Raw genomic sequence first — 27,033 nt, forward strand, 5'->3', positions numbered from 1 at the left:
GATTTGAGGTTGGTGCCTCATATTAGAGAGGTCGATACCTCCTATGAAAAGATATTTTTATCTCTTGATGAGTTGGTGCTTAGTGGTGCGGATTGGTGTCTCCAATGTGTTGGTGCCTATGAATCATCAAGAGAGGATTCGTGGTCTATATAAACATAAATTTTACATAAGCAATATTTTTTGTGGTTTCTTCTCATAAGGGCTTCCACATAAATTATGTGCACTCCTTGTATTCCTCTTATGTTTCATAATTGTTAGATCTTGTGTTGTTATTTTTGTGGTTGTTTAAGTTTTGAAAAAGTAAAAGATTGTATTACATTAATTCACCACCCCCTTCTCAATATAATCATGTGTTCATCAATTAATATCGGAGCTAGTTCCTTAAAAAAACAAGTTTAATCACTTGAAGGTTGGCCTCGGGGAGCACACATGGCAAGAAGAAAAGCAAATAAGGAAAAAGGAAATACCAAGCATATCATTGATCAACAAACAAAACCAAATGCGAGTGATGACAAAGAAGCAAGAGAAAGTGATGGGGTGACAAATGGAACACACGTGGCAATACAAACAAAATATGATATTCTCAAAAGAGAAGACGACTTTATGAGTGAAAGAAAAGAAGATATGGATGTAGAAGAAAAAGATTTAAAGAAAGTGCATAATGAAGACGAAGGGGAAGTGGATCTTGAAGAAGAGATCCATATGCCTACATAGAGATTGGGAAACTTAAGAAAAATAAATTGAAAACAAGGATTATAAATTCAAGAGGACAATAAAGCCAAAGAAAAAATATCTCAAAGTCTTGAAGAATCAAGAAAATTGATTGTAGGTCTAAAGTTCAAATAGAAGAGGCAAAAAGGTTTGAAGAGGAGATAAGAAACCAATCAAAAGAAAAGGAAGTATATTGTGAAGGGTTACAATCTAAGATTGTTTCCTTGAGAAAGAAATTAGAAAAGACATCCTTCAAGTTGAACAAGATCCTCAAGTTTGATAATATTACCGAATTTTTGGATGATATATTATATGAACATAGGTCACTATTTAATAAGACATGAAGTTATTATAAAGAAACTCAAATGACCAAAAAGGAAGACTCCAAAAAGACACCAAAGAAGTTAAATAAAGAAGAACCAAAGAGGTATGTTGAAGCCATAAAGAGGCACATAAAAAGGGAAGGTAACAAAATTTCAAGAATGTATGGATTGAGGGTGATTCTAAAAATATAATACATTATCTTAAAGGTATATCTAAGCCCTCTTGAAATCTGGAATTATGGATTAATAAAGAAAGGGATATTATTTGCTCTTTCGATAATTGTATCATATTCCATATCTATAGGGAGTCTAATGTTGTTGTTGACTACCTCGCTAACAAAGGGGTTGGTAGTGAACGCCAAGTCACGTGGACCAATGAGAACATGGTGGAGATTGAATTCTACATGCTAATTCTTCATGATAGAACTCGAGGCAGTAAGGATAGTGAGTAAGATTTCTTTTATTACTTGTAGAGATTCTAGAAAGATCGCCTTTGTTATCATTATGAGTTGTGTTGGTCATAGGCGATGTAATTACGGTGCTATTATTCTGCATGCTTTGTGGGTGGTTTTCCCTTCTTCCTGTTATTTTTCCTACAAGGTTATAGCAGGGTTTTATGTTTTGTCTTTGAGCATCATGGGGGGAGCTAGGAAGCGGGTTGAGCCTGCAAGCTGTGAGCAGTTGAAGAAGAACCATAAGATATGGAAGGTGTTGGTGAAAGGGAATGTCACCTCTTACATTAAGAAGTTGTAGGGAGTTAACAAGGATGTCACTGCTTATTTCAATAAGCACTGGAGGATGGCACCCTTATTTTACATGGGCGGAAAATCATTGTGGATGAGAATTTGATCGCTGAGGTCACTAGCCTTTCCTCTGATGGTATGAAATACTATAGAGACAAGACTTATATTGACATTGCAGTGCAGAATTTCCCAAAATCGGACAAGGAAAAGGGTGAGCTAGTGAATAAGACAGCCAATTATTATGACATCAGTGTTCTCAAGGACATCTAGGCCCAACTCCTTAAGGTAATTATGGATTACTTTACTCTTGATGGGCGTTTCACTAGGGTTTATGGCCACCATTTTGTACTATTAAATCACTTCTGCCATAATGTTAGGGTTTCTCTTCCATTTTCTTGATGTCTTCCCTTCGGGCTAGCTTCAAAGACCATAGGAAGAACCCTGTTAAATGCCCTATTCTTCATGAAGGGTTGTTGGTGTTAATTGATAAGTATGTTCGGGCCCTTCCTATATCCCTACTTTGTCTGATAATAATACTAGTGCTAGGGAGTCTGACTATGGGGACTCCTCCTCAAAGTCAGAGGAGGAGACCTTCTCTCCTCCCAAAAAAGCTAAGACTAAGATTCCCCCTAAAGCTAAATATATTAAGGGAAAGGGAAAGAAGGGTTTGAAACAGGTTATTTCCTCCTCCTCTACCTTTGTGGGTAATGATGCCTCTACTTCGGATGGTCATAGAGGGAATTCTGAGGATAATAATGTAAAACAGAGAGTTATCCCGGAGTTGGGTAGCCAGAACTTTGAAATTCCCCCCTCGTTTCATAAATTGGAGGCTAATACTACAAGGGATGTTGCTCAGAAGGACCTTCATCCTAAAAGTGGCGAGCTGAATGATAAGAGGGAGGACTATGAGAATATCTTGGGCTTGGCTAGAGACCATGCTATTGACTCTTTTAGCCTTTTCAAGTGGCTCTTCCATGAACTCAAAGAGGTCAAACTTAACCAAAGGGATTTGGGGAGCAAGGTGGAAGCTATGCCTATTCTTGCCTATCAAGATAAATAGCATGGTGGTGGTCAGTGGACTGAAGAAGAGAAGAAATATGTGGTGGACTGTGTTAACAGAGTTGTTGCTGGCATTGATCACATGAAAAAAGGGATTGAGGATCGATTCTCCATTGTTGAGGAGAATTACAAGAAAATCCAAGTTACTCTCCTTCCAAGTCCTCATGGTTCCAGGTGATGACCTTATCATATTTACTACAAAAAGATATCATATGCCCTCCTCTTTGGCTACTTGTTTTGGTCCCCTTTGCAAAAGGACTAGGGTGTGGAATGGTCTGGTCTCGACTAGGGCGCCTCAAAATGCCCTAGTTCCTCTCAAAGGGGCCCCAATTTGAAATGGGGCAAGTGTTATATCCCCCCTGATAGAATTTGATCCCTAGGGCTACACATGACCATTGGAGGTCAGCCTAATCCGTAAATTACATAGGGAACCCTATATAAAGACATCCTATCAATTCATTTTGACATCCATTATTTATCCCAAGTATTTGTGCATCCATGAAGCATTCATTATCAAGCATATTTAGTGATTCAATGTTGCATATTCATCATTCAAGCATTGTGGAGCACAGTTACATCAATGATCATGCAAGCATGTGTGTGTGATTAGGGTTTTTCATGTTCATGTGTTTGTCATGCCATTACATTCAACATTTGTGATTACATTAAAAGTGCATTGCATCATCATCAACACTTACAAATCTGAGGTATATATCCTTAATATTTATTTCACATTATTTCATTAATGGTTAATTCCAAAACTGAGGTTTGACCTAAGGAAAACCCTTATTCCCAACATCTTTCCCATTCTTTCTATGTGCAAGAAACAGGTGTCGAGCTATACTTGGGAAATCTAGCAGAGTCAATGACTAAACAGTGACGAATAGTTCATGTTTTGATGACAGAAAATTCAGAGGACAAAGGCAGATCTATTTTACCTCGTCCTGAAAAATTAGGCCAAACTTCAGAGGATAGGCTTTAAACATCTCATTTTTCCTAGATCCAAGTTTGTGGCTTCGTGGGACATCTGTAGCTTACTATTTCTATCATATTACTTTAATAATCCCTCATTTTGCCCTAATTTGATAGATTACCTTACAATTCAGCTTAGGAAGAAGGGAGCTCCCACATACATAATTGGGTGAATCTAATTAGCATTCTCAATGCTTTTTCTAATCAAATTGAGGCTAGATCTATAATATTTAACCCATTTTTAATGTATGTGTGTTAATTGGGTGAGTTAGTGGTTTTACATGTTGAAACCCTAATTCCTAATTTTCACCACATTACATTTTGGTGAACCCGACTCCTTGCATGCTTATTTATGATTTGTGGTCTCATAATTGATTTTTAGGTATTTGAAAAATAAATTTTGCACTCATAGATCATAATTACTTAAATTTAGTGGTTAATTTTATTGTATATTCGGGCAGCTGAGAGGGGGGTTGAATCAGTTGACAATACAAATCTTCTTTAAACTTTATTCATAGATCTGGAACAACTAGCAGAAATAATCAAAACAGATAAAGCATGAAAGCATAAGCACATAATAGATCAGACACAAAGAACACCAGAATTTACGTGAAAACCCCAAGAAGGAAAAACCATAAAGAATGCTAATTCTCAATATAGAAACATCGGTTAAGGTGACACTGGTTAAAGTGATTTTTACAAAGGATGGCTCATTGCAGGAGGGTTCATTGCCCAAAGAAAGGCTCATTGTTAGAGAGCTCACTACCCAGAGAAAGGCTCACTAGTGGAGGCCTCACTGCCTAGAAAGAGGCTCACTATCGAAGAGAGAAAGATAAAAGAGAATCCACTACTGAAACATAGTCTGCATTGTCGAAACTGCTTCCGGTAACAATCTACAACGCAACTCTTACACATCAATTGGATTCTTTCAATCTCTCATATCTTCAACACAAAAAGCCACACTAACTCATCTAGATCATACACCTACATATACTATCTCTGGAAAAAATATAATCCTCTAAGTAGGCCAAGATAGAGATCTAAAATAGGTCACCAATAAGTATTCCAGTGTTAGGAAGGAATTGGAAGTGGACCACATCACAACGTTCCTCATCTAACATACATTGCCAAAGCTAGACCCAAAAACATTATCCACACGCTATATAACTGTCATTACACAACCTTGACATCTGGACCAACACACTCAGCTTCTGGATCAATCCGGACCCAAAAATAGCACTGAACACATCTTCTGAAAAGCCAAGACAACCAAGAAATCTCCAAACGTCCAACAACATCTCATACATACACTGCTTCTCTACATACCTCATCTGGACCTAATCCGAACCATAGAATTTGACATCAATGACAACATATCATATAATTCTAACAAATTTCATAAAAACCCTAATTTATTTTGCTATTATTGGCTTGTAGCTTGCATAATTTTTCACTTATATTTTTAGATATGATTTTAAGCACTCATAATGAAAATTACTAAATTTGATTTGTTTGATATTTCACATATGATTACATTGTTTTTAAGCTACCTTTATCATAATCATGTGTTGGATAATGGCTTCTTTCATTTTGCATTACTTCTTTTCATTCATAGTACTTTTGCATATTGCATTTTTTAGGGTTTCTAAAATATTTCCTACTTGCAAATCATATCTCAAAGCTTTTATACTTGTTATATGTTGTTTTATGATAACATTTTAAGTACATGCATTACATGTCTAGATCACATAAAGACTTTTATAGACAATGATAATCCTTAAGATGACATCAACAAAGCCAATGCTTGTACCTCTCCTAGGGTATCAAATGTGAATAAGGAAAAATTCAATACTCCTATCAATGATCTCTCTACTAGAGAGAAAACATTGAAGAGCAACATGACACCATCCTCTTCTCATACGCATACTTTAGTGCAAGAGGGGCAAGATCAACATGTTGGTTTACCATGTTGGCATTTAGAGTTTGTTGGTATTTTGCATCAAGATTGCATTAATGATATGTTGTCATTGATGTCAATTGAACCGGTAAATGGTATTCATGTTATTGATGATATTATTGTTTTTGATATTGGCTAGTAACCTGTAAGAAGAGATTTGTGGAAGATGTTGTAAACCTGTATGTTAAGTTTGTGAGTTGAACCGGTGTAAAGGGTTAAACCTTTCTATGTAATATAATTAGTAAACCCTATCAGTTGTTAAACCCTAACCGACCAAGTTTGATGGTTTATTATCTGATAAGCGGTAATGATGGAGACACGTGTGATCATTTGATTAAGGAGATATTCAAATTGTTTTGGCACATTTGTTCTTGTCTAGGGAAGGAGCAAAGTGGATTGCATCTAATACACAGCACGTGATGAGTTACAAAGTCCAATAGAGCGGTGATCATGGAGTGGTTGAAATTGTCTTGAAGAATTTGAAGAGATTGTCATGATTTCTAACGGTCAAGATTGTACCGACTTGTTTGTAATCTCGATGATGAGAATTAGGTTTTTGTTGTGTTACCGACCTAATTGATTTCTATTTAAGGCCGATGAAGTTGTTTGTTAAGGTTGTTGGCAAGGTTGGTAGAAAACCTGTTGAGTGTGTAGATGCCAAACTGGTGAATGGATCTGTACTTTGAGTGAAGGCAGACTGAAGGTTATAGAAGGATCTGATCAAGCAAACGTAGAGTTATTCAGACAGATCAACAAAACTGTTGTTTTCTAACAATTATAGCAAAAGTTAAATCCCTTAACCGGGTAAGCTCTAACAAGCTTGGTTACTCATTAAATCCTCTAACAAGGTGGTCCATTAGCTTGGATTCTTAAATCCTCCAGCGAGGTTACTCCTAACAGGGCATTGTGCTTCTGACAAGGCATATTTGTAAAATCCCTTAACCGGGTGATTCCTAACCGGAATTAGTTTTTAACAGGACTTATTGTAAAGCTCTAATAGGCTTTGGCTCCTAACAGGGCGAACTTCGAAAGAGTTCAGATAGCTATCCTTGTGAGTCTCATCTCACCGTGGTTTTACCTATTTGGGTTTTCCACGTATAAACATTTGTGTCAAGTGGTGAATGCTTTTGTGGTTGTGATCTCATTTGTTGATTTGGTTAATCTCTGATAAGGCATGTTAAGTAGAAGCATTGAGAGATGAATATGTTGAATTATGATTAAGCATTGTTGATATTCACAAGATTGAAGTTGTTTACTATTAAAGTTGTCATAACAGTTATATCGGTTGATGTCAAGTATTCTTATGAATATTGATCTTGACTGAGATATGATTACTTTGTTTGACTGAGGTTGAGTTTGGGAACTTTGTATCAGTTTTTCAGTATACTGATTCACCCCCCCTCTCAGTATTCTACCAGATACTTATTCTTTCATCATGCCATCAATTGGTATCAGAGCATCTCAGGCCCTCTTAATCTAAAAGCCTAATAGCTTGAGGAAAAGATCTTGTAGATCATGATGAAGAAAGAAGGTCTGAAGTTCAACAAAGATAACTATAGAATATGGAGTGACAGAATGAAGATTTACATTAAGAGTCTTGGTAGTCAGTATTGGGAGCATATAGAAAATAAGTATACTACACCTATTGGACCCCTGACTGATGATCAGAAGAAAGAATAGCAAGAAAATCACCAGGCACTAGAAGCTATTATCAGTTCCATGTCTGATGTTGAATATGTAGATGTTCTTAGTCTTCAAACTGCATATGAAGTATGGAAGAAACTAGAAGAGATTTATAGCGGTGACGAACATGTTAAGATTGCCAAAAGAGGAGAATTTAAGAAGCAAGTTTGACAACATGAGAATGTCCGAAGGTGAGGATATCCAGAAGTATGGTCAAAGGATTAAAGAGATAGTTGGTGAGATAAAGAGTGCAGAAGGGAAAGTGGAAGATGCCACAGTAATTAGTCAGGTACTGAGAACCCTGCTACTGATCTATGCTATCCGAGTTGTAGCTATTCAGGAGCTGAAATCCATTGATAAGACAAAGGTAACTCTTGACTCTATTATTGGCAAGCTTACTGCTTTTGAACTAAATGACTATGATGGTAGTGTACAGAAATCAAAATCTGCATTTAGAGCTTGTCTCTAACCCATCTCTGAGAAGAAGTAGAGATACTTGCCATAACTATGAATCTAGACCCAGCAGAGATGTTGAAGATGAAGACAAATTAGTGGAACTTGAAGCATTGTTGGCAAAATGACTACCTAGAGGCACTGGTAAATATAGAGGTAAGCTACCTTTAAAATATTTTGCATGAAACAAGATTGGTCATATAGAAGCAAATTGCCCTAATGATGAAAATGAATACAAGAGAGACAAATTTAAGAAATACAAGGGTAAAGGCAAGAGAGATTGTCTTGTAGTTATTCACAGTGGTGTTACTGATGAAGAATCTGATGATGATGCTAGTGAAGGTATTGTGTTTGTAGAAATTAAGGAAGAAATATCAGATCAGAAGGCACTAGTATCCAGAATGGATAACTCTGATGATTGGATCATTGATAGTGGTTGCTCACATCACATGACCAGTGATCGGAGCAAATTTCTTTCCCTGAAGGAATTTGATGGCGGTGTTGTCAAATTTGGCAATGACTCACCCTGTATGGTTAAAGGTAAGGGAGTTATCTCTCTTAATGGGAAAAGAAGTGTTGACGATGTCTATTGGGTTGAAGGCCTAAAGCACAATCTTATTAGTGTGTCACAACTTAATGACGGAGGATACCCACTAGAATTCAGAAATAGTATATGCAAAATCTTTGACAACAAAGGTGAATTGATTGCAATCGGTAAATAGACCAAAGGTAATCTGTTTCATCTCAATCCTAAAATTAGCAACTGTTTGATTACAAAAGTGGATGATAGCTGGCTCTGGCATAAGAGATTTTGTCATATTAATTTTGAAAATATTATTAAAGTAAGCAAGGCTAAGACAGTAAGAGGTATGCCTCAGCTAGACAAACCAGTTAATGCTCTTTGTAAAGAATGCCAACTAGGAAAGATGACTTCTTCAACTTTCAAGAGAAAGTCCTTCTCAACGGAGAACTTGTTAGATTTGGTTCATACAGATCTATGTCGACCAATTAAAACAAGAAGCATTCAAGGTGATAGATACTTTATGATCTTCACTGATGATTGTTCAAGGATGATGTGGGTCACATTCTTGAAGGATAAAAATGAAGCTTTTGATAAATTCAAGGCATTCAGAGCCTTAGCTAAGAAAGAGAGTGGCAGAAAGATAAAATGTCTAAGAACATATCAAGGCGGTGAATTCACTTCTGCAGAGTTCACTAAATATTGTGATGATAATGGTATCAAGTGGCATCTTTCTGCACCAAGGACACCACAGCAGAATGGTATATCAAAAAGAAACAACCGGTCAGTGGTTGAAGCTGTTGGGACTATGTTGATACAAGGAGGTGTATCAAAAACATTTTGGAAAGAAGTTGTAAGTACAACTGTGTACACAATGAACCTAGTTTTGGTGAAAAGAGGTAAGGACAAGACCCCATATAAGTATTGGTATGGGAGATCACTTCATGTTAGCTATTTTAAAATATTTGGTAGAAAATGTTTTATTAAAAGAGGTGATTACATAAGCAAATTTGAAGCTAAGAGCGATGAAAACATATTTCTTGGCTATTCCACCAAGAGTAAGGCCTATAAATGCTTCAATAATCGGACACAGAAAATTATTGAAAGTGTTAATGTTCGTGTAGATGAATGTCCTGAAATTGCAGAAGGAACCATTTCTGAGAAGAAGGATGAAGATCCTTGCATTTTGCTTTTGGAACCTAAAATTGTTAAATCAAAAACCGGTAAAGCAAATCCTGATGAACTTGTTCAACCGGAACAAATAAATTCAGAGAAAGATGACAATGATGAAGTTGAACTTGAAGAGAATGATCATGTTATTCCTAGGTATGTGAGACTGAATCACAGTCCTGAACAGATAATTGGCGATAAGGATGTTGGAGTACTAACTAGAAGGAGAATAAGAGAGAACTCTTGCATGATATCCACCTTTGAACCTAGAAGTGCTAAAGAGGCATTTGGTGATGATCATTGGATGAAAGCTATAGAGGAGTTAGATCAAATTAAGAAGAACAACACTTGGACCCTGGTACCCTGACCGGTAAACAAGAATGTTATAGGTACCAAATGGGTGTTCAGAAATAAGTTAAATGAAGATGGTGTTGTAGTTCGGAATAAGACAAGATTGGTATGCAAAGGTTATGCACAAGAAGGAGAAGACTATGGAGAAAAATTTTCACCAGTAGCAAGACTGGAAGGTGTCATAACATTGCTTGCATTTGCAGCTCATAAGAAGTTCAAGGTATACCAGAAGGATGTTAAGTCTGCATTTTTGAATGCGATACTAGAAGAAGAGGTTTATATAGAGCAGCCTGACGGTTATGCATTGACAGATAAGGAAGACATGGTATGCAAATTGCATAAAGCCTTGTATGGATTAAAGCACTCACCTAGAGCATGGTATGAACGACTTCATACTCATTTGATGAAGATAGGCTTTACTAGAACCAGTGATGACAATAACATTTATCTCAAGTCTGAAGGAGATGAAGTACTGGTCAATGAAGTATTTGTAGATGACATGAGTAATTGTTTTGCAGATGTAATGAAGAATGAATTTGAGATGTCATTAGTAGGGGAAATAAAACATTTCATAGGCTTATAGATACAGCAGATGAAGAATGTTATTTTCATTACTCAATCCAAGTATGTGAAAGAGGTTTTGAAGACTTTCGATATGAGTGACTGTAAACCAGTTGGAACCCCAATGGTTATAGGTTGTAAATTGTCCAAGGAAGATGCATCTAAGTCTGTAGATAAAAAGGAATATAGGTCAATGATTGGCAAACTACACTATGTTGTTCACAGTCGACCGGATATTGCCCATGCAGTTGGTATTGTTGCTAGATTTCAAAAGAATCCAAAGGAGGCACATTTGATGTCAACCAAGAGAATATTTAGATATCTGAAAGGTACTATTGACTATGGGTTATGGTATCCATATGGTGGAAATTTTGATATGAAAGCATACACAGATGTTGATTGGGCAGGAAACATTGATGATCGGAAGAGTACTACAGGTAGAGCATTGTTTTTAGGAGGAAGGCTAGTCTCTTGGAGTAGTGTTGGTAAACAGATTTGTCTTTCTTATCTAATTAAATTATAGCAGTGTGAAACACAAGAAAGCAAACAAAATCTTCTACCAATCAGTTGGAAAATCATTTAATTGATTAACCTCTTAATATAGGTACAGCTCCCTCTAGTAAATATTCATTCGGCTCCAAATTACATACAATCAATGGAATGCTTTTCACCAGAAAGCACTTAAAGGCAATTGCATACACCAGTCAATACATAATGAATGCAAGTACTGATTCATATATAATCTTTTATATAAAGCTGACAGACTTCATACGATCACTAAAACAAAATAAAAAAGCCTTCAGAGATGAACTTAGCCAATAGTTTTTTGCACATATAGAAAGTATAACAGCCTCTTCCTCAAAATAGACTTACACAGAAATCAAATTTTGAAATCAAACACAGATTTGAGACTGAAAATAGTTGTTAAATAGATTCACATTCACAGATGATCCTCAACTTCCTTCATACACAAAATGTATTTAGCTAGCTTTAAAGATAGTCTTTTTCAAAAACTTAGCGAACCCATTCAAAGTTATTACATCATATACTTATAGGTCACCAGACCGAATAGTCTTTTTAACCAAAGTAAAATTAACTCCTAAGAGTTAATGAAAATCAACCCTAACTGCAATAACCAAATTTTAAAGAAAATAACTAGGCTTGCTGGCAAACAACTGCCAGCAGCGCCAGTCATGCAGTCTGCTCTACTTCGATGTAATCACTCGGGTTAGTGTCTTGAATAGACACCATCACCGCCTTGGCTGCACTCCACTCTCGGTGTACTTTTGAAAACTCCTGAATTACCATTACGTGTGGCAAACTGATATGAATAACCCTATGTTTCCAGAGCTCCTTCTTCCTCTTCACCATTTGCACTTTATCTTTGTGGGAGTCCAGATGATCGAGGCAAATGGTGAGCATTGATTCCACCTTAGAGATCCCTGTGAAATCTTCCACAGACAAAGATTTCTCCGTCTTGATCTGTCTGATGTGGCTACTGAACTGGTTAATCATCTTTGTGGTGTCCTCCAAAGTTTCATCGTCTTCCTTAAGTAGTTGAACATCCACACAGCATAAGTCCTTCTGCATGGTCGCTCTCAAGGCTGTTAATTCTCCACGCATGCTGGCTGACTCATTATAACCCTGCTCAATAATCTGATTGCACCACTCAATACTCTCCTTGCAAATGAACATGACATCTTCATTCAAACCTGACACTTGGTTTTCAGGTAGAAAGTTCATTAGCCCATAACGTTGAATATCCTGCATCTGCTTTGAAATCACAACCCATTTAGATTTCTCCTTCTGCCATGAGACCAAGTCAAAATCTAAGGCTTTAGTAACCTCATTTGCATCCTTAAAAATCTAGACCAAGTCGGTTATGTAATTGGTTTCTTGGCACATGATTGTGGTGAGCCATTCTGAGAAGACTTTTTGATTGCTAGGGGACTTTGGACTAAAAGGACTTGAATGTTGGGATAATGGCAACGGGTTGTTCTGCAAAGCATGGATATATTGAGCCATTTGTGTTAAACTTTGTTTCAACTCAGCCTTGTCCCTCTCATCCTTCCAGGTACGGGAGATGATTCGTTTGGTGGAAGTCTCCAAGTGCTTAACATCCACGGCTCTGGTTCCAATTCCCAAATCTATTCGTTCAACAGCATAATCTGCCTCTGAAGCCGTAGCAGCATCTTTGTTAGGCTCGGGTCTAGCAATATCTGCAGTCCAATGCTTCATATTTTCATCAAAGTCAATCATTGCCTCTATTTTTAACTTTTTGGGCTTTGTAGACCTTCCTAGATATTTACTTACGATGTCCTCCATTGATACTGAAATCGAAACTACATTCCTTTTCCTGGTGATGGAATCATTTAGCCATTTTGGTGCTAGGGTTAGCTCTTTTGAAGGCATGGATTGAAGCCCTGCTGAGGAGGGAGACGTGGTATGGTCAATATGAGACTGAATCTCAAGAGTTCTTGAGTCCTGAAAAATAGTGTCTATGTCAACTGAAAGCTTGTCCACTTCAGAAACAAGGGATGTCATCTTGCTCGATGTTTCCTTTGGGTCCAGATCGAGAATGAAGTGAGAAACCGGCAGTTTGAAACCCTTCTTAGATCTAGATCTGGTAACTCGACCAGCAATAGAAAGCTCAACCCCGATATTAAGTTTCTCCTCCTTAATCCTTCCCTGTGCTTTTCCTTCCTCTGCTCTTTGTAACCCTCTATCGCTGCCTAATTTTCCCGCTCCGTGAACTCCTCCTCAAAATCTTCTCACGAAAATAATAATTCTGATGAGACAACTACTCAGTTTTAAAGCGGAGAAAATCTTACCCATCATTACTAAAGCTGCCTTTATTACTCCTTGTTCATGTGAAGTTACTTTGAAATGATTACGCTAAGATACGCCTTAACCATTAAGTCACTTCTCTTCTGACATAGCCGATCTTCACACATACTTGCCATAAATGGCAGATTTCAAATTATTAGAAAAAGAATATTCCTTCCTTCGGCGGTCGTCTATCATGTTCTAAAAGTCTGGGCCAACACCACGTGGCAAGTCACACGCCTTCCAAAAAACCTAAACATAAAACTCAGAGCCTTGCGCAACCATCACAAAAAGACATTGACAAGACGAATGTTGAACTTGAACCTTGAACCAAAAAAGTTCAAGTTCAAGGTTCAAAGAATGTGAAATGCCAACAAGACTAACAAAGCTTAAAGTTGCGCGGATAAGAAAGACACTTGAAACAACGCTCGTTGAACTTTGAACCTTGAACCAAAAAGGTTCAAGTTCAAGGTTCAAGTTCAACGCAGTGAAACTTAACAAGGACCGAATGACAAGAGCAAAATTTAAGCAAGTTCTTGACCGATGAACAAACAAGCATGACTTCTTACAGGGACGCATATGGAATGAAAATTGTATATGGGCCCAACAAGTAGTAAAAAGTAGAGTTGCACTTCACAATCTATTGTTGAAGCTGAGTATGTAGCAGTTTATATAAATTGCACACAAGCTATGTGGATGAGGCATATTTTGGAAGGTTTGAAGATAGAAATCTCGAAACCTATAGATTTTGTGTGATAATACAAGTGCAATAAACATGTCAAAAATTCATGTTTTGCATGCAAGGACTAAGCACATTGAATTTAAATATCACTTCTTCAGGGAAAAATTTCAAAGTAAAGATGTTATCTTGGAGCATGTTTCTACCAAGGAGCAGCTTGCAGATATATTTACCAAACCTCTACCTAAGACCACTTTCGAGTATCTTAGAAGTCAATTGGGGGTTGTCCCTCTTCATGAAGTTAGTTAAGCATGATGTTGATTGCATCATTCCCTGAACCACTTGTAGAATTTAATATGGATTGATGAAGGAGTGGATGTATTCCATAGGGGGAACATCAACATTATAGTGAGAGTAGAATTACATGTTTTACTTTCACTTTGGCATTGTTGTCAAAGGGGGAGAAGAATTATGTGTCTGATTAAGTGAACCCTGAAGACAGACAGAGAAAGGTGAATACTTGGTAATGTAAACCAGGATTCATATTCACCAATCTCAATAGCAATCAGAGGCATTGATATTTGTATTGCCATCAATGCCAAAGGGGGAGATTATTGGCATTTTGAGTTTGTTGGTATTTTGCATCAAGATTGCATTAATGATATGTTGTCATTGATGTCAATTGAACTAGTAAATGGTATTCATGTTATTGTTGATATTGTTGTTTTTGATATTGGCTAGTAACCGGTAAGAAGAGATTTGTGGAAGATGTTGTAAACCTATATGTTAATTTTGTGAGTTGAACCGGTGTAAAGGGTTAAACCTTTCTATGTAATATAATCGGTAAACCCTATCGGTTGTTAAACCCTAACCGACCAAGTTTGATGGTTTATTATCTTATAAGCGGTAACGATGGAGACACGTGTGATCATTTGATTAAGGAGATATTCAAATTGTTTTGGAGCGTTTGTTCTTGTCTAGGGAAGGAGCAAAGTGGACTACATCTAATGCATAGCGCGTGATGAGTTACAAAGTCCAAATGAGCGGTGATCATAGAGTGGTTGAAATTGTCTTGAAGAATGTGAAGAGATTGTCATGATTTCTAACAGTCAAGATTGTACCGACTTTTTTGTAATCTCGATGATGAGAATTAGGTTTTTGCTGTGTTACCGACCTAATTGATTTCTATTTAAGGTCGATGAAGTTGTTTGTTAATGTTGTTGGCAAGGTTGGTAGAAAACCTGTTGAGTGTGTAGTTGTCAAACCGGTGAATGGATCTGCACTTTGAGTGAAGGCAGACTAAAGGTTATAGAAGGATCTAATCAAGCAAAAGTAGTGCTATTCAGACAGATCAACAAAACTGTTGTTTTCTAACATTTACAGCAAAAGTTAAATCCCTTAACCGGGTAAGCTCTAAAAAGCTTGGTTACTCATTAAATCCTCTAACAAGGTGGTCCATTAGCTTGGATTCTTAAATCCTCCAGTGAGGTTACTCCTAATAGGGCATTGTGCTTCTGACAAAGCATATTTGTAAAACCCCTTAACCGGGTGATTCCTAACCGGAATTAGTTCTTAACAGGACTTATTGTAAATCTCTAATAGGCTTTGGCTCCTAATAGGGCGAACTTCGAAAGAGTTCAAAAAACTATCCTTGTGAGTCTCATCTCACCGTGGTTTTTACCTATTTGGGTTTTCCACGTATAAACATTTGTGTCAAGTGGTGAATGCTTTTGTGGTTGTGATCTTATTTGTTGATTTGGTTAATCTCTGATAAGGCATGTTAAGTAGAAGCATTGAGAGATGAATATGTTGAGTTATGATTAAGCATTGTTGATATTCACAAGATTGAAGTTGTTTATTGTTAAAGTTGTCATAACAGTTATACCGGTTGATGTCAAGTATTCTTATTAATATTGATCTTGACTGAGATATGATTACTTTGTTTGATTGAGGTTGAGTTTGGGAACTTTGTATCAGTTTTTCAGTATACTAATTCACCCCCCCTCTCAGTATTCTACCGGATACTTATTCTTTCATTATACCATCATACCAATCACTTAGATCCTCCTTATTCTCTTAAAACTTATCTTAGTTATCAAAACATTTGTAGGGAAGATGATGTTATGCTTTTTATTCATGACCTATCTCCTCATATAACATTAAGCAAAACTGAAGCCTTAGATGATAAGGATCTTCTCTCCCAACCTATCAAAGAGGATATGAATAATGATGATAGAAAGGAGAAATTCCCTACAAATGATTTTCCTTCTTCATTTAATTCTCTCTTTGATCCTTCCATGTGTCCTTACACTCGAAATTTTAAATATATTCATGATAATGGTCCTTCTTCTTCACAATTAAAAATCTCTCATAGGAGTGGTTATAACATAATCTCGAAACAAGGTTATAGAGGACAAGGACTTGGAAAATATGAACAAGGAATAAAAGTCCCTATAAACCCTCCTTCCCAAGCTAATACTGAAGGTCTATGGCATCCTCATCATTCACCTATGGGTGATCTTCTTAAAATTCAAAACTTTAAGGAGTATCTTGCAAGACATATATCATCCATATAAAGGTGCTTCTTCCTCAAACAATCCTTTTTGTTCCTATCATCAAACTAATGACCATGATGCCAATGATTGTTTGAATTTTCAGCAAGAAATACAAGAACTCATTGATAATGTAACCAACAAAATCACAGAAGACAATCCTCCTCCTAGCAACCCTTGTCCTATGTCTCAAAATACAAGACCTACCCCTATTGAGGATCAAGATAAATTAGCTACTATAATCTTTTGGAGATTAAAGTATGATAAGAATGTTGCCTTTCCTTTCATTAGAATTAATCACAATTATAAGCATAAGGAAGGTGATAAACATTGTCTTTTTCATTGTAGTTATCCTCATTCTTGTGGAAATTGTAAAGCCTTAAAACATTTGTTTCAGACCAATATGATAGAGCTCGCATAGCTCTTACAATCGATCTTGCACTTTTTCTTGGTGAAGAGGTAGTGCCTTAGAACTTTGTTCACCCTATCATGTTGCTCCTCTCCCTATGACACTAGCAATTAGCTTCATTGGGGGCTCTTTGTCATGAGTGGTGATTCTATTTCAATAACAAACATCTTGGGGCAGCAACATACTTCTTCTTTATTTCCTTGCTTGGGAGGGTAAGGGAATCATATATTCAATTCTCTTATAAGATTACCTCTTCTTTATAGTTGAATTTCACATAACATGACATCCTTTATTGCATAGAATTATCCTTCATTTGAGTGCATGTGTGATCCTTGGATAGGACCTATTATTTGCTTGAAACAATACCTCTTATGAATAAATCTCTTCTTAAAGGTTGTGTAAATCCTTCTCATTGTCCCTACACTTAGGGGGCATTTATCTTTCCTATCCTTTCTAAGGATCCACTTTTCCTTTGTTGAGTGGTGTTTTCTTATGATACGATGTCATTCTTTGTGTGAATTTGTTGTTTGCTCAAGGATTCTCTCTTATGCAAGAGGTGTGTATCCTCAAGACTACAATCTCTTCTTTGCTTGGAAATGTATGTCTATTATAAATAAACCCTTCACTTTGGGTTAAAAGTGTGTCATCCTTCATCAAGAATCACTTTTGCCTTTCTTGTTCTCCTTCCCCTCTTTTAGCTGATGATGTTATTTTTTTTCGAGAGCTCCTCTTGGAGGTAGAAGTCTTTTTGAGCAAAGATCTTTTCCCCTCCAACGATTCCCTTTACACTTGTTTCGAGATATCACTTTTTCAACTATCTCATCCTTGCTTGTAAGAGTATTGCCTCTTTAGCTTGGATTTATGAACATTGTTGCCTAAAGGATATCCCTTTGGTGTTGAAGGTGTGTATCTTTGTTTCTAGCTTCCTTAAGACATCAACATAAGGCTATGTTGACATCTTAAGGGGGGGCATACATATCGCCCTCTTTGTACTATATTGTACTATATTTTGCATGTCTTACACAGGGTGTTCATTCTTGAAACAAAACAAAACAAAGTCTTACATGAGATGCTTCATGCCCAAAACCAGACGCAACATTTTTATATATGTCTTATATAGGCTAAACAATTTCAAAATTAAACAAAACAAAGTTTTACACGAGATGTTCCCAAAACCAGACATATATTTGTCTTACACAGGGTGTTCATTCTTGAAACCAAACAAAACAAAGTATTACATGAGATGATTCATGCTTGAAACCAGACACACATTTTCATTTTCATTCCATGTCTTATACAAACTGGTGCATGCTCAAAACCAAACAAAACAAAGTCTTATATGATAAGCTTAACTCTCGAAACCAGACAGTTGCATATGCAGGATGAGTGGAACTAGCAAAGCACAACTAGACTATTTCGACTCTCCTTCCCAACATGGATCATCTAGCAAAATACAACTAGCTTGTGGTATCCATGTCCTCTCTTGCTCTTCCTCTCATGGATCACTCAGCATAACACAGCTTGCTAGCTCGTGGCATCCATGTTTTCCCTTTCTTCTCCACGTGGTCGCATAGATTTGCTATTTGTGATTCATGGTTTGATGCATTGTATTAATATTTTTACGTGATCGTTTGTGTCCTTCTGATGCCATTTCAAGAATGATATTAGTAGTTGAGACATTTTGATTATCAAGGTCTCTTTAACTAGTTAATTTGAGGTCTTGTTTTGGTTTCTAGCTTTTGTGTTGTGTCTTTTGTCTTTTGTCTTTGATTCTTTAGCTTTATTTTTTGTCTTTGTATTTGTTTTGTGTTTCTTTGCATGAGATTGTGTTATTTAAGATCTTAATATTGGGGGCTTGGTTCCTTGAAATTAGTGATGTCTTATCTCCTTGTGATCTCGCTCCTAATTGCTCCTCTCTCTCTCTCTCTCATCTTTCTACTTTACTAAGAGTATTTGCATAGGCCCATACTCTCGTTAAAGTGGGGGCTAAATGTAGTGTCATAAATTGTCACCAGTCCAATTTACACCCCATATTTGTACTCCCACTTTAGCGTGTCTGATGTAGAGGTATGGTTCCAACAACTTGAAAATGCTCCAAGTTGCTCACTTGCTCAACTAGCAACCCAATCCCTTTCAATTGGGATTTTCCCAACCAAACCTCACACCTTAACAAAAAACAAATCGATGTCTCATTTCAATTTTTTTCATCCCCATAATTCTCCACTAAGACATTTTACAAAGGTTATCAACTTTGGTTTGTCAACCCCACAGGCAAAGTGCTCAAAAGTTGCTCAAATGGCTCACACCCCTCCAAAATGGTTCTACAAGTCCACAAAGACTCAAATCAAGTTTATTAGGATCCAAAAACCTCCAATGATGGTAAACAACCCTCATATTGGGTTGATCAAGTCTCAAAGGGGTCAAAGTGCAAAATGGCTATTCTAGCCAACTAGCCCTCAAAAGTGACTTTTTGGTTTCTCTCCCAAAAACTACAAAGGACCAAGAAATTTTATTTTATATTCACCATTAACAACCTAAGACGGCACTTTTTACAAAAGGGTTTGATCTGGAACCTTCTACAAATACCATTTCTAGTAAACCCTCAACTAGGCTAAATGGGGCTAAATGAGCACTTTAACAAAGGAACTACCCTTAAAATTGGATATTTCTCAAGGGCAGCAATTGGAACACCTTGGGGAACTAAAAAAAAACACCAAATCCAAAGTTACAAGTCTTGGTTTGCATCTGATAAAAAATTATGGGGAAATGTCAAAGTCTTCTTCACCACCGTATGCTAGTCACATGGGGATGCCTGGCTTCAAACTTGAAGAAAATAATCTCTAACTGCATTCTCCTGGTATGAAACCTCTTGAATATCATAGTACACTCCCAGATCTTCCATCCAACCAAGTTTTAGACTTTTGCCATGATTAGATTGGAAGAAAAGGGAAAGAAAAGATGAAACCCTTGGTTTATGCCCTTTTCACAGGCTATTTTGGACTGTTACACAATAACTTGCTCAAAACTCCACTTCAAAACCTCTGGTTGGACTCAAAAGAAAGGTATTTCACCCCTCTAACTCCCCATGAAATAATTTTTCAGTTTGGAGGTCAATAAATTCCGTACCAACCAAAAGAACAGCAAATTTTCTGGAAAATACAGTTTTTTTATTGATTTCAAATGTCAAGTTTCACAAATTTCGCCCACACCAACCCCCAAACGAGTTTGTTGAGAAATTTTATAGTTTTCCCAACATGTTCAAACTGATTTTAGATGGTTATGAACATTGGGAAACTAATTACAACTTTTTTTTGAAAAGTTGCTTTACAAATTGACAACTTTGTCAATTTTTGACAATTTTTGACAATTTTTGCATTTTGCCATTCAAACTAATTTTATCATCAACCTAGGGACCTAAACACATTGAAATGGATATAAATAGACCAAAGCAACCTTGACTCCCTAAATCTACTCATCCTAAGTCCCTTTGACCATAGTTGACCATAGGGTTTATAATGCACCCTAGGCCACTAGGCCTTACAAAATGGACAATTAGGACCTTATTACAAAACAAAATATAAACAAAGGATTCTTTGATCCTTCCCAACACCTTGCTATCAAAAAAATTAAGTTTTCAATCAATAAATTATGAAATTGAGGCTTGTGCCCCTGCACCAGTGTCCTATCCTCATCTTCTCTCTAGGTCTATTTAGACCCAATTATCCAACTTTGATGTCATGTACACCCTTTGGTGGGTCCCATTGTGAGATGCCCTCCTTTTTGGCTGCTTGTTTTGGTCCTCTTTGCTGAAAGACCAGGGCGTGGAATGCCATGGTTTGGACCAAGGCGCCCCAAAATGCCCTAGTCCCTCTCAAAGGGGCCCCAATTTGAAATGTGATAGGTGTTATATCTCCTCGACAAAATTTGATCCCCAAGACTACACATGATTGTTGGAGGTTGGCCTAATCAATAAATTACCTAGGGAACCCTATATAAAGGCATCCTATCAATTCATTTTGACATCCATTATCTATCCCAAGTATTTGTGCATCAGTAAAGCAATCATCATCAAGCATATTCAGAAATTCAAGGTTGCATATTCATCATTCAAGCATTATGGAGCAAAGTTACATCAATGATCATGCAAGCATGTGTGTGTGATAAGGGTTTTTCATGTTCATATGTTTGTCATGCCATTACATTCAACATTTGTGATTACATTAAAAGAGCATTGCGTCATCATCAACACTTACAGATCTAAGGTATATCTCCTTAATATTTATTTCAATATTTGCATTATTTCATTCATGGTTAATTCTAAAACCGGGGTTTGACTTAAGGCAAGCCCCTATTCCCAACATCTTCCCCTCTCCTTCTATGTGCAGGAAACAAGTGTACAGTTGTACTCAGGAAATCTGGTAGAGTCAATAGTGACGAATAGGTCAGCTTTTGATGGTGGAAAATTCAAAGGACCAGGGTGGATCTATGCTACCTCGTCCCAAAAAATCAGGCTGAACTTCTAAGGACAAGTTGTAAACATCTAATTTTTCCCAAATCTAAGTTGGTGGCCCCAAGGGAACATCTATAGCTTACTATTTCTATCAGATTACTTCAATAAACCCTCATTTTGGCCTAATTTCATAAATTACCTTACAATTCAACTTAGGAAGAAGAGGGCTCCCACACACACAATCAGGTAAATTTGATCAACATTCTCTACCATTTTTCTAATCAAATTGAGACTAGATCTATTGGATTTTCCCCCTTCTTTCAATGTGTGTGTCTTAATTGGGCTAGTTAGTGGTTTTACTTGTTGAAACCCTAATTCCCAATTTTCATCACATTACAAGATGTATGACTAGCAGTGGAGTTATGCCTAGAGAAAGACTAGAGAAAACTTTATTGAGGGTATGGATGCTTAGCTAGCAACATAACAATATCTAGGAATTTGGTAACATGTTTACTTGTAGATTGCATATCATTCATAGACCTTTGTTCACTAATGATTAAATATAACAATCTAGATTACTTGGTCCTTAGAGTAGATATTTGCAAACTTGAAATGGTAAATGAATACACATGCACACATTTTTTTATTAAATGATTTAGTGGTGTACCTTGCGACAATGTTTGCATTTGGTTAGGTTTGTTTAGAATTTATTAAAGATTTCTTTTAGCTGTTTTGTCGAAGTGTTTCTTTAGCGAATATTCAAGATTTTAAATATCCTAGAAAACTTTACTTGGTAGTTGCTTTGGTTCTAATTTTTTTACACAAATTATTTTGAGGGGGTATTTGTTGTAACCTCCACAACATGCTCCAATCATTCCAAGATTGGAGACCCTCTTTTTAAAATTTGATGTCATGTTGTACTTGATTTTGGTCATTTGTGTGCATTCTTGTGGTACTTTTATATTCTATATGGAAGGAATCACTCTCTTTGCTAGGGTAATTGAAAATTATAAATAACATTGAGGTATGATAAATATTTTCTAGAATATGGCCAATTGTGATTTCATGTTTCACCTTGAGTCTTAATTAATAAAAACAAATTCTTCTCTAATAGGGGCTTTTGTTTATATAGGATCAAGAACTCTCTTTTTTAGCTCAAATGGACTCCTGTGTGGTGCTCTTTATGATCCTTTAAATTCCTATACATTAATGAATTTTATGTGATTATTGATCTCATCTTAAAATCTTTTTTATATACATACATAGACATGTTGAGGTTTCATGCCCATGTGTCATCACAGCTTCAAACTCTATATTTGCAAATGCCATGGATCAACCTTGGACTTCATGACTATAAACACCTAAATATCTCGATTTCTAATCGACAAAATACATCACTCATAAAGACCCCTTCACTGGAGGTCTTCCAATTAATTAAATAATACTATCGTTTAATTACCCTCTTTCCATCTCACCTCATAATAGCTAAATAAATTTTGTCTATTTTCCACCTCACACGTGGATAAAATAATTACATATTATTATTATTTAATAACATCTATATTCTCTACTTATCTTTACAGTTTTAATATTCTCTTTGCCAAACCCAAGGATATACAATTCCTAGATACACATGTCCCTTATGTCTCTCATGGTTGCAACTACTTGCCAAGTGCATCATAACCCTTCATATTCTAACAACCTCCATCATCTCCTTAATATTAGGAAATTTTCTCAATCATCCTCCATCATTAATCTCACCATCAGATCTCAACAATCCATTGATTCTTCCAAAATTCTATGATTTCAAACACTTTTTCATTCGTTTCATATCCATCAACTTCGAGCTAAGTAAATGCTATCAAAATAGGCAATTTAAAGCAAAGGAGCATCCACATACTAATAATCACTTTGAGTAAATCATTCAATAATGGATTTGATGGTAACATTTGTGTTAATTTTTTATGTTAGTGTTATTTTCACTCTTTTGTTGGGTCTTGAGGTTTGTAGTATTTTGGAATATGAACCTTGTTCTTTGCATTTGTTTCCATTTGCATTTCAATATTTCATTTGATACAATGACCATATTATATTGACAAACCTATATTTTTTATGTGTTTGGGGCTTAGTCTAGACAAGCTATTTCATAATATCCATTTAATCATGGAAATCCCTTATATCTATCCTCAATGACTCATGGAATTCACTTGAAGCCCCTTTATTGTACATTCAAGGTTACTATATTTATGATTATTCTTGTGTAATCAAAATCATTGTGAATTAATATTTTTTTCCCACATTTTTATTTTATCACTTATATTTGCTTCACACACATTCAAACCACACTAAAATAGAAGTGATTTGCATTGAAATTAATATGACAAATAAATAAAATAGTCGTCGAACAAAATAATTGTAAGCATTGAGATATCAATTAAATCCTTAGAACAAAAGTAATAATGTGGAATATTGAAAAATGGAGTCCATTTTGAAGTGTGGCACAAATCTTAGCTCAACAAACCAGTTCTAGAACTTGTATGGTCCTTATTTAAGGACATGGATAAATCAATAAGCATATTCCAAAACCCATTGTAGCCACTACTTTTGAAATAAATACCTAAATTGACACATGGGTGAATGAGATGGTTGAATATTGAAAAACCAATTGCAAAATCATATAAAAATATTATAATTATATTAATTTCACATTTCATTATTTGAGTTACATGACAAACTTACTAATGACAGGACCATTTTTTTTATTAAAATTATATTACTTTCATGGTTCCATATATGAAGTACATGAATAACCATCTTTCTAATTTAAGATCATCATACATATCTTGGAAAGATGACACTCCAAAGTTATTATTCATTATAGCTAAAGGCCAAATAAATTAAAAAAGGCTCCCCTCACAAAGTATAAATAGTGCCTTCTATTTTTTATGGGTAAAACATGGCCACCACTAGTTCATGCCACTCAATAAAAAGTCGTAACACATCAAGAAATTAGGGGAGCAAATAAAAATTATTTATTCTAATGCCACCTAAGCATAACATACTAAAAAGAAAAGGACATAATAGAGATATAATATGCCACAAAACATCTAAATTTCCATAGTATGAAAGCCCCTTAGGAGCCCAAAGCTAAATAGAATATCATTTGATAAGTTCCATACACATATAGTATTATCAACTTTGTAGTCTTAAAAAATATGAAAATGCTTCTAACTTTTATACAATAGACAAATTGTATAATCAACTTGAGAAAAAATTAACATATTAACAAATTATCTTCGAAGAATGGAAGCAAAAGGTTACGAAAGTTACAATTCCATGGGGGCTAACTAAAGTTTGTTTAAATATATAGTTTAAAAAAGCTTTTTTAGAATAAGACATCTCATAAATTTATACATTTTTAAGTACTATTAAAAGGTAATAAAAAAATTTATAAATAAAAAAAATCATGCAAACTACTATATATAATGCTTCTATTTTAGATGTTTTTTTTTGGTTTATTTTAATCATTTTAACTACAATTTCAAAACTATCTTTTGAAATTAAAACAGGGTTCTAAACACCCTCAATGGATTGCTATGAGGACCCATATTCCATGAGTAAACAGAATATTAACTTGTTTTTTTTAATTGTGCGCGTCAGTGTAAGATCAGGCAGGGATAGTGTGTAAGTCGGCAGTTGATTTGATAAGCTTAGTCAACATTAAAAGCGAATAACCCCAATCTCAATATAACAGATTGTACAACGTTGTATCACCTTACACGACATGGACAGTCGCCTTTATCACATTCGTAATCATTTTAAAACCCAGAAACCCCCAAAATATTGCACAGGCGAAAACGAGCGCTAGCCCCTTTTCCTGGGTCCACAACTGGCCATAACTATCTAGTAATCCTCTGCTACAGAAGGGAATCGTTTATGCAGCATCAAAAGAAAGCTGACATGACAGTTATTTTCATTTAATAATTAAATTAAAAATCAGATTACAGTTACATTCTGATTTTTAATTTAATTATTAAATGGGAAAAACTATCTTGTCAGAGACTCCTTTTGATGCTGCATAGAAGCAAAAAGAAGAATAAAATAAAATTTCAAATTTCAGAAGCATGCAAATACAAGATTTTCCACTAGCCGACAAATGGCGGTGCCCACTCATACCAGTGAAAATTAGTACAGGGTAATCAAGCCTCTTATCATGAGCTAACTTTTTCTTTCGAATCATCACAATTTTTTCAACTTTCTAAAGGACTTTTCTGTTCAGATAAGAGATGTCTCCATGGATATTTAATAATCCGATTGACTTTACCACGTATTGACAATCTATCAAATTTAATTTCAGGCCATGCATCTCCTGGCTCTTAACATTCACAATTTCCAATTTCCTCCGTGATTTGCGTGGCTTTAGCGTGATGGCCATATTACTCTATTTACATTCATATAACACACAGAAAACTGCTAGAAAATATTTCAAATTTTTGAAGACTCACTCTGTAAGTGGAAATTTTGGCTAGCTACGGATTTTTTAAGCAGACTTCAAGTAAATTTATCAAATATGAGTAATTTTATCGTTTCTTGATCTCAATTTCCCAAACAGACGCCGGAATTCAAATTTTAGGGAAGATCGATTATAAAATTTAGTCCGTACACCAAATTATAGGGTGACTATCTGTTACAAAGCATGCATGTGTGGTATACGCGAGTATTTACCTGTCTATTTCTTATCTAAAGTCCACTATTTCGGATTTGTTTTACTCCTGTCAAGGAAAACGTTTTTATTCTAATAATGCAAAGATGCAGAGAGTATTTTACATTTAGGAACCACAGATTTTGCTGAAATTTATCCGATCCAGACAAAAGAGAAACCAAAACGACTTCCTAAAACACCAGCACGGAAATGGAATTTAAGGTTTTTAAAAGGCAAGGAACACACCTCTTGTTTTGAAAGCAAAGATGCAGCCGGCCTCGAATATTGCCTAAAGGAATCTCCAGATCTGTCCAAGTCCAACTCTGTCGCACCGCCGGAAATTAATCTGCAAAAGGGATGAAAAATGTAAAACCGCACAGGTTACCCTCCCTCAGATAAGACCTTCCTCACATAAAAACTTAATAATAATGAAATCAAATTCCAGGCAGAGCAAAAATACAGAAAATATAACCCTCCGTAGTTCCTAACCTTACACGCTTCTTTCGTTTTTCAGATAACACCTCCCTAAGATAAGCTCACAAATCCAGACCTCCGCGAGTAAAGCAGGGGAAGACCAGATTACCTTACACATGTGGAGGAAATAGAAGGCCCTGGAACACGGCACTTAAAGCTTTCCTCATAATTTTTACTGCACTCGTACTACGGTTCGAACCCACTCTGGTGGAGTCGGAACACCTGTACAATGTATATTTGCTCGTACCGGAGAAACGGGTTACCCATGCGCCGCCTGTGGGTACGGGTGGCGGCCTCTGATTGACACGTAGACAGTTGACCTAGGTTTTGTGTGGTTATGGGAGGCTTAACCACAGTTGGGCCCGGGAGCTAAGGAAAAATAGAATGAGAAATTTAATCATCTTTGGGAGAACGTTGAAAAAAGCTTCAATGAACTAT

The 27,033-nt window shown here is 36.1% G+C and overlaps 1 protein-coding gene across 1 annotated transcript in view; it reads right to left on the minus strand.

Moving 5' to 3' along the window:
* LOC131044345 (uncharacterized) overlaps window positions 1-26,652 on the minus strand; it is a 99,229-nt gene extending 72,577 nt beyond the window's left edge. Inside the window, exons 1-2 of the mRNA XM_059216521.1 lie at window positions 26,611-26,652; window positions 26,368-26,467 (exon numbers count right to left, since the gene is read on the minus strand). The gene's annotated coding sequence lies outside the window, so the exon portion shown is untranslated. The remainder of the gene's footprint in view (window positions 1-26,367; window positions 26,468-26,610) is intronic.
* Between the last annotated feature and the right edge of the window lie 381 nt (window positions 26,653-27,033).

Source organism: Cryptomeria japonica, chromosome 2 (assembly GCF_030272615.1).
Source record: "Cryptomeria japonica chromosome 2, Sugi_1.0, whole genome shotgun sequence".
Lineage (NCBI taxonomy): Eukaryota > Viridiplantae > Streptophyta > Pinopsida > Cupressales > Cupressaceae > Cryptomeria > Cryptomeria japonica.